This window comes from Podarcis cretensis (assembly GCF_951804945.1).
Source record: "Podarcis cretensis genome assembly, chromosome: 7".
Taxonomy (NCBI): domain Eukaryota; kingdom Metazoa; phylum Chordata; class Lepidosauria; order Squamata; family Lacertidae; genus Podarcis; species Podarcis cretensis.
The window spans coordinates 28,160,324-28,169,913 of NC_137176.1; positions in this window are offsets into that span (position 1 = coordinate 28,160,324).

A 9,590-nucleotide genomic window follows, 5' to 3' on the forward strand; every position below is an offset into this window, starting at 1 on the left:
ACAAGGATGCCCCTTATCACCACTATTATTTGAAGGAAACATTGGCTTATGCTAATAAGAAAATAACAGGAATATTAAGAAATGGACATATAATAGCATTGAACCTCTTTGCTGATGATATTGTCCTAATGGACCCAGAGACATCCCTGTCAGAGGTCATTAGGGAAGTCCATTTACCTTAACCGATAACAATCACTTTACATGAGAAGTTAACTAGGAGAGTCCACAGCTTGAATGATGTATTTGATACCGACAATTTTGTTGAAATATGGCACCCCTTTATAAAATATTCCAATGAACATCCTGGTAACTGGCACCCACACATACAGATTTGTCAGCAAATTTGACACATTAGTCTTCTGTTTTGGGGCAGGGCAGAGGAGAAACGATAATATTGTTTCCTTTTATATTTTTTCTGGAAAATTAATAAAATATTTATAAAAACAAATTAATGATAATTTTGCATTGGTTTTTGACATTTCACCAATAGCGATCACCAAGCAATTGACGATCATTCCTGTGGTTTCCATTACCAAGAGATCAGCTAATCGCAGGCACTGTGTATCTATGCTGTTGTTTAGTCGTTTAGTCGTGTCCAACTCTTCGTGACCCCATGGACCAGAGAACGCCAGGCACTCCTGTCCTCCACTGCCCCCCGCAGCTTGGTCAGACTCATGCTGGTAACCTCGAAAACACTGTCCAACCATCTCGTCCTATGTCGTCCCCTTCTCCTTGTGCCCTCCATCTTTCCCAACATCAGGGTCTTCTCCAGGGAGTCTTCTCTTCTCATGAGGTGGCCAAAGTACTGGAGCCTCAGCTTCACAATCTGTCCTTCCAGTGAGCACTCAGGGCTGATTTCCTTCAGAATGGAGAGGTTTGATCTTCTTGCAGTCCATGGGACTCTCAAGAGTCTCCTCCAGCACCATAATTCAAAAGCATCAATTCTTCGGCGATCAGCCTTCTTTATGGTCCAGCTCTCACTTCCATACATCACTACTGGGAAAACCATAGCTTTAACTATACGGACCTTTGTTGGCAAGGTGATGTCTCTACTTCTCAAGATGCTGTCTAGGCCTGTCATTGCCCTTCTCCCAAGAAGCAGGCGTCTTTTAATTTCGTGGCTGCTGTATCTATAGAGTATCTATAGAGGAAGCTGAATTAGTCGACATCAAATGATTAAAATGCGACAGCAGAACAGCAGAAGTCATTAGCAGTCTGCTTTCCTCTGATGATATGTTACAATTGCGTGCCTCGTTTTTTGGCTCACTGACTCGACCGCAAAATGTTTTCCTAGTCTTGCAACAGACACTTAATAAGATTAATTCTGTCCTTGTGGAACCAGAGAGCATTGTCAAGACACCGAAACCTCGCTGCATAGTTTCAATGGGTTTGAATAAGCCCCTCTATTCCCCCCTCCCTGCTTCTCCATGCAAAAAAAGAACAAAGAAAAAAGGGGGGTCATGCAATTAGATTTTTTTCAATAAAAAAATCTGAATCAGTGAAATTTTGGGGGGAAATAAATAAAAGATTGCAAGCGAAAAAAATTTTTTTTAAGCCTTGGCTTTGTCATCAGGTTTAAAGACGGAATTACATTTTGGAAATTAATTAGCAAGGACTGTCATATCATTAGCAATCTTCTGACAAGAAATATAATGAATAGTCCTTGGGAACAATGTCTCTGTGATACCTGCAGAGCTAGATGGTAATTCATTCAGAATCTCAGAGTATTAAGTGTGAACTTTCTCAACTGGAATCCCAGCACATCAGAGAGATACAGAATTCAGAATTTAACCATGCAAGTTGCTATTAAGGACAAACACACACACACACACACACACACACAGAGAGAGAGAGAGAGAGAGAGAGAGAGAGAGAGAGAGAACGAGAGCATTAAGAATAGTAAAGTATTTGAATGCAATTTAGAATGCTGGCCACCTATTATTGTTAGACACTATCTAATTTAGTAGTAGTAGTAGTAGATATATAGGTAAAAGGTAAAGGTAAAGGGACCTCTGACAATTAAGTCCAGTCGCGAATGGCTCTGGGGTTGCGGCGTTCATCTCGCTTTAAAGGCCAAGGGAGCTGGCGTTTGTCCACTTCCACAGACAGTTTTTCCAGGTCATGTGGCCAGCATGACTAAGCTGCTTCTGATGAAACCAGAGCAGTGCACAGAAACGCCGTTTACCTTCCCGCTGAAGCGGTACCTATTTATCTACTTGCACTGGCATGCTTTCAAACTGCTAGGTTGGCAGGAACTGGGACCAAACAACGGGAGCTCACCCCGTTGCAGGGATTCGAACCGCCAACCTTTCAATCGGCAAGCCCAAGCAGCACAGTGGTTGAACCCACAGCGCCACCCACATCCCAGATATATAGGTATATGTATTAGTAAATATATGTAAAAACAACAACACTCTGATGTTCCAAACTTTGCACAAAATATACACAAATGATATAAAAGCAAAACAAAACAAATTCAAAAAAGTGACAGAGATAACATAACATTTCCCAAAACAGAGGAGTAAAATAGATCTATGTTTTGACTGAGCTTTGTGGGGCCACATTTTCCACCTAAGATAGGCAGGTGCAAACTCTCTTTTTAAAAAACATATACAGGACTTGGGTTCAATTTACTACTGAACCAAGTTTATTGTTTTGCTGTGGACTGATAAGGCCTTGAGCAGCTTGGAAGTGTGGGTTATTTAACAGTTTAATAAAATGAGAATTCTCTGAATTCCTAGATGCAGGTTTGGGGCAAATATTCTCTTGGTGAGACAGTCCCAGCAGAGATTTAAAATCATAGAACATGCAGCAAAAGGAAGCGTTGAAATACAGGTTGTTAGATCTTTAAAATATCCCTTTTAAGTTGCTTCCTCTTTAGCACAGAAAAGACCACATAGTTTGGTAAGTTAAAATTGGTTTTTACTTTCAAACTCTTCAAAGGTCAGATTCATGTGCTTTTCCACATAACAGTCAGAAAACACAGGCAGCAAAACTTAGGCTACAAAAATTGGCAAAATGTTTCTAAATCATTGGTCTAGAAACACAAGTACCCAAGCCTGCCACTGTCTAAAATACAGTGGTGCCTCGCAAGACGAAATTAATCCGTTCCGTGAGGCTCTTCGTATAGCGGTTTTTTCGTCTTGCGAAGCAAGCCCATTGACAGCTTAGCGGATTAGCACTATTAGCGGTTTAGCGGCTTTTAGCGGATCAGCTGATAAGCGGCTTAGGGCTTGGGGGGGGAGGGAAAAAACCCCGCAGGAACTCGCAAGACATTTTCGTCTTGCGAAGCAAGCCCATAGGGAAATTCGTTTTGCGAAGCGCCTCCAAAACGGAAAACCCTTTCGTCTAGCAGATTTTCCGTCTTGCAAGGCGTTTGTCTTGCGGGGCACCACTGTACAGTTTTTTGCAAAGAAATTCTTCCTAATATAATGCACTTTTATATGCTATTTCCATTAATACATTTTGTGCATACCCTACCCTAGTATATGCATTTTTGCCATTTTTGCACTGCCAATTTTGGAGAAGCATGAATTTTGTAATATGGCTCTTTCAGTTCATATATTGTTTCAGAAAGTGCAGATGAAGTAGGTTCGCTTTTAAATGAATCAAATTTTCCCCTATCCCTACTTGGAAGGAAAAAGAAAGGGGGTGATAAGTGACTCCCTTCCATTCAATTGGGGCCATCGGAGCTCAATGCATGCCTTCCCACCTCCTTCAGAAATGCTCCTAAAAATTGGTTGTTGGCTTATGCATAAACCTAAGAAAATCCTACAGGAAGAAAAATTCTATAGAGAGACAAGCCAGCAGCAGATATAAAGACAAAGAGGACACTATATGTGTTCCACTCCTTCTAATAGCGAACTCAGGACATGAGTGGTGCCCTGACTGTAGTCAACTTATGGTATAAAAGGGTTAGTTAGAAAACTGGAGAACCTACCAAAATACCAGAATCATTAACCAGCTTGTAGATGAAACAGAGGCCATCGCTATCTATCTTTTGACGTGGTTTTAGGAAAAGAGGCTGATTTGATCACCATACTGGATGACCTTTGCCAGCAGATGGAAAGGGGCGTGTGGCACTTGTTATTTCTCTTGAATTTCTCAGCACCATTTTTTAATGCCATTGAAAAGCAGAGGTGAGAAAGGCCTCTGTTGTTTAGTCGTTTAGTCATGTCCGACTTTTCGTGACCCCATGGACCAGAGCACGCCAGGTACTCCTGTCTTCCACTGCCTCCCGCAGTTTGGTCAGACTCATGTTTGTAGCTTCGAGAACACCATCCAACCATCTCGTCCTCTGTCGTCCCCTTCTCCTTGCGCCCTCAATCTTTCCCAACATCAGGGTCTTTTCCAGGGAGTCTTCTCTTCTCATGAGGTGGCCAAAGTATTGGAGCCTCAGCTTCACGATCTGTCCTTCCAGTGAGCACTCAGGGCTGATTTCCTTAAGAATGGATACGTTTGATCTTCTTGTACTCCATGGGACTCTCAAGAGTCTCCTCCAGCACCATAATTCAAAAGCATGTGGTCAAAAAAAAGGTTCAAAACATCTAGTTGTGTCAGCTCAATGCATTTTGAACCAAGTTCTGATTCCGTGGCATTCATGGGCTCAAACAGTTTCGTTCTCCAAACTCTGTTGCAAGGTTTAATTGGGTGAGATCATGCAGAAATTTGGGGCGTTGCGTCATCTGGATGTCAGCTCTCTGGGTGTCTCTCTTTTCTATCTGGTCTTGGGGAGGCAATGGAAATTCTGAATAAGAGTTGCGTCAGGGATGGACTGAATGAGAGAGAACAAACAAGCAAGCCTAGCGCAGCCAAGTCAGACATAATAGTTGCTGGGAGTATTGACAGCCTGAGGGTTGGGTCCTACTCCTCAAAGACTTTGGTTATACATACGGTGTGGAAAACCACAGGTCTATGTACTCTTCTAACAGCATAGAGTCTGAGGAGGAGAAAGAAGACAGGCAATGCTACCCTCTGGACTGGGTGCAGGTAGAAAGGCAGAGAGATGAGGGTTGGCTGAGGCAGGCGCCACTGTTTCCAAGCATCTCTGTCTGACCCTTAGGACTTCTTCTAGCCCACTGTCTCCTCCCCAACCACACCTTGTACTGGTCCAGCATCTTGGATCTCTTTGTGTCTTGACATCCAGGATCTTGGATGCCTTTGCTTGGCTGGAATGTGTCATTGAGTTCTGATCGTGCTTCTTTCTTCTCTGCATGGAGGATAGAGAGAACAGGCTAGCCAAACACACAGAGAGAGAGAGGTTATGTGAGAACATAGGACGCTGCTTTGTACCAAATCAGACCATTGGTCCATCTCACTCAGGATTGTCTCCGCTGCCAGGAATTCTCCAGGGTTTCAGATGAAGGTATCTCCCAGCCCTACCTGGAGATGCACTTCCAAGAGGCACCCCCCACATGACTGGGAGGGGGAAAGGCACCTATGTCAGCACCACCATGCTCACACACAGAAATAAACCCTTTGCCCACCCTCTGTTGAGGATGGAAGGGAGGGATCCTGTAAGTATGTTTACAATAGGAGAGGCTGAGCTTGTGCAAGCAGGAATGGAGCAAGAAGAGCAAACAGTCTCTTGTGCATAATAGATTTTTGAAGGGATATTTACAGAGACCTTTCATGGGTACCATAAGAGGAACTGGTGAGCATACTGGTAACCGGGGGCAACTGGTAGGTTCAAGGGGCAAGGCCTTTTCAACAGTGGCGCCAAGTCTGTGGAGCTTTCTCTCTGAAGAATCCCACTCCACCCTCTTTGTTTCATTTACATACCAGGTGAAAGCTGTGCTTTTCCAGCAAGCCTGTGATACCCTCCTAAAATGGAATAATTTCTTTGTCTGACTGCTTCTGTTGGTTTTCTTTGACTTCTGCTTATTTAAAATGTTGTTAGTTTTGCTTCTGTTTCAATGTTTGCTCCTTGTTTTGACATGTAATTTTGGGAGCCACCTTGAATATCTTTCTGGATATATAACACACACATAGTCACAAAGAGAGACTCAGAATCAAATAACGTTTGTTTAAAAGTGTGACCCCATCACTGGCCTTCTGAGCAAATGCAAAATTCAGCCTCTGGAGGAAGCCGTGCATTTCTCCCCCCAGGAGCTTTCAGCGTGAAGAAAGCGTTGTGGAGGAGTTTCATTTAAGGACAGGACACACCGAGAGAAACGGGGCTAGGCAAGACACTGCAATCGCATACAGTCCCTTGTGCTTAGCCATGCGTCATGTACAATTGCTCCTCTGTGCACATTCACAGCTACCCACCAGGGAGCCTTTCACAGAATCTGACAATGACAATTGAAAACAAAGGAACCAAACGCCACTTCGAAAAACAGCAGCAAACTCCAGGGCTTTGAGTCCTGGGAGACTCATGTTCCCTAGTCCTTAATTTATTTATTTTGTGATGGGAACGGACTGGCGCGCGCTCATTCTTTTGACAACTCCAGAGGACAAGAGTCGTCCTTCCCCCTTGTGGCTTTGTCTTCCTGGCAGTGGAGCTGCTTGGTCTATTAGACTCTGCTGAGCAGTGTTTCCTGTCCCTGCAAAGCAACAGATGGATGGATGGATGGATGATGACTCAGTTCTGCTGCTGACATGGGAGTGGAAGGCAAGTGACAGAGGAGAGCAAATTGATGTCACAAGGCATCTGTGTCATCCACTTTGGGGAGAGACTGTGGCTCAGGGGTAGAGCATGTGCTTTGCATGCAGAAGGTTCCTAGATCAACCACTGGAGTCCCCAGGTAGGGCTAGCAGAGACCCCTGCTATATGGACCAATAGTCTGACCAAAAGTAACTTCCTATGATCTGCTCAAGAAGAAGGATGCACAGGTGCAGCATTGAATGGTGTGACCTCCCAAAGACATGACCAGCTTTCCATGTAGAACATGCCCCAGGATGCTCTGCAATGCACAATGACCACAATAGCTGCAATGGTCATACAGGGATTCTTTGGCAGACAAATCCATGTAGACAGGGAATCCTGAGACAAGATATCGAGGAGGAGGAGGAAGCTCCCTTGGGAGGAAGGGCACGATGCAAATGTAATCATAAATAAAATAACAACAATTATAATTAATGCCACCTCTGCTCTGTGCCAGAAAGCAGCATAGCAACTAACTAAAGAACATGGGGACATTTCTTCAAAGAGGGATCCATGACAGCTGCGAAAAATGATGCTATCATTCCAAGGCTGGCCCTACCATTTCAGAGAGTGAGGCAGCTGCACCAAGCGCTAGAGAGCAGGAAGTAGTGGCGAGTTTTTGGAAGTCATAGCCATTTGTGCTGTGCAACCTGCCCAGCACAACCTAAGCTAGTCTGTTGCCCTCAAGTGTTGTAAAAGAAGCTGCCCCCATCACCGCTACAGCCCATTGGTTTGGGGTTTTGCAAACAGAATGGGGAAGGGACGCCATCCTTCCTTTGCCTGAGGCAGCAAAGTGTCTTGGGCCAGCCAATGTATGTACACGCCATACATTTAAAGTTCACCCCACACACACACTCAAAAGAACCTGAGAACTGTAGTAAACTACAGTTTCTAAGATTATTTCAGAGGAGGAATATGCTTTAAATGTACAGTGGTACCTGGGGTTAAGAATTTAATTCGTTCTGGAGGTCTGTTCTTAACCTGAGGTACCACTTTAGCTAATGGGGCCTCCTGCTGCTGCTGCCGCACCACCGCCACACAATTTCTTTTCCCATCCTGAGGTAAAGTTCTTAACCCGAGGTACTATTTCTGGGTCAGCGGAGTCTGTAACCTGAAGCATCTGTAACCTGAAGCGTTTGTAATTCGAGGTACCACTGTATAGTGAGTCCACAGCCATCCACAAATGACTGATTTGCACTGCCTGGGTGCTGCTATGTGGTTTCCTACTTGGGCAACAGTTATTCCACAAACCGTAAACTTTTGATCCAGCTGGTGAACCTTTGATCCATGAGTCAGACGAATTGTGAGAAGAAATTGCTGAGATTTTCATAACCAGTATGTGCTAGTTTGTTCACTTTCCTTGAACTCAGCATGTTTTTCTTTGGGTCTGTTTCCTGTTTGCGCCAAAGATTATTGCGCAACTTTGTCCTAGGCAGGAAGAAAAAGCGGGTTCAACTTCCTGTTCTCCAAGTCAGCAATCTTCAATGCGAGAAACAAGAACATGCTTGAGGAAACCACGGGAACAAGTCTTTTACTATTTCAGGCTTCTATTATCCTGGTGCCCCTTACTTCTTCCTAATACTAGTGAGACTTTACTTGGAAGCCACCTGGATTTCCTTATGACTGGAGATAACAACAGGCCAGAAAACAAGCGCTCTCCTTGCATTTACGGGACTTTAGCAAGATGCCTGGCCCGAGACTTCCATCAAAATGTGCTTCCTACCAGCAAGTCATTGACCACCTACCGGTAGTTTAGTACTGTCTACTTTGACTGGAAATGGCTCCCCACCAGAGGTTTTTCATATTATTATGCATTTAATTTATCAGTCACTTTTCACAGCAAAAATCTCAAAGCAACTTTGCAACCAAAGAATACAGCATATAAAAACAAAACCAGAGAAAATTTAAAACACTAACAATGCAAGAGATGTAAAAAGCTCATCCAAAAATGAATTAACAAGGGCCAAGTCCTGCCCACTCCAGAAAAAGATGAGGCCTTTCTCAGCAGTGGCACCCTCCCTGTGGAGCACCCTCCCCACCAGATGTCAAGGAGATAAAGAACTACACAACTTTTAGAAGACACCTGAAGGCAGCCGTGTATTGGGAAGATTTATTATATTATGTTTTTATATGAGTTGGGAGCTGCCCAGAGTGGCTGAGGCAACCCAGCCAGATAGGCGGAGTATAAATAACAATGTTGTTGTTGATGTGAAGGCCATGGTCAACAGAAAAGTCTTAGCCTGGTGCCTAAAAACTGACAGAGATGGTGCCATGAAAAGGATGGATGGACTCATGTTACCAGTAATCACTGTTTCATTAGGTGCTTCCAAACTCTCCCTATTTTGGAGGCAGGTCTTAATCACATATTGACAGATTCAGGTTGTGCAATTAAAGTGGATCTGGTCTCCTGCACAAAAACAAAAATAAAGCATTTAAAAATGGGACTCTTTACAGTAAGGAAAGTGATGGGAACATGCACTGGAAAGTGCAGGGTTGTGACTGCTTGACACCACCTCATAAAAAAGGAGCCCTGGACGGTTAAGTCCAGTCAAAGGCGACTATGGGGTGAGGTGCTTATCTCGCTTTCAGACTGAGGGAGCTGGCATTTGTCCACGGACAGCTTTCCGGGTCATGTGGCTAAATCGCTTCTGGCACAATGGAATACCGTGACAGAAACCAGAGCGCACGGAAACGCTGTTTACTTTCCCACCACAGCAGTACCTATTTATCTACTTGCACTGGTGTACTAGGTTGGCTGGAGCTGGGACAGAACTATGGGAGCCCACCCCATCACATTGATTCGAACCACTGACCTTCTGATTGGCAAGCCCAAGAGGCTCAGTGGTTTAGACCACAGCACCACCTACATCCTCATTCAACTTCTCTGGAAGCATATCGCAACAACTGCTCAGTAAGCAGGTCATCTGGAAGCAACCAAAGTTTC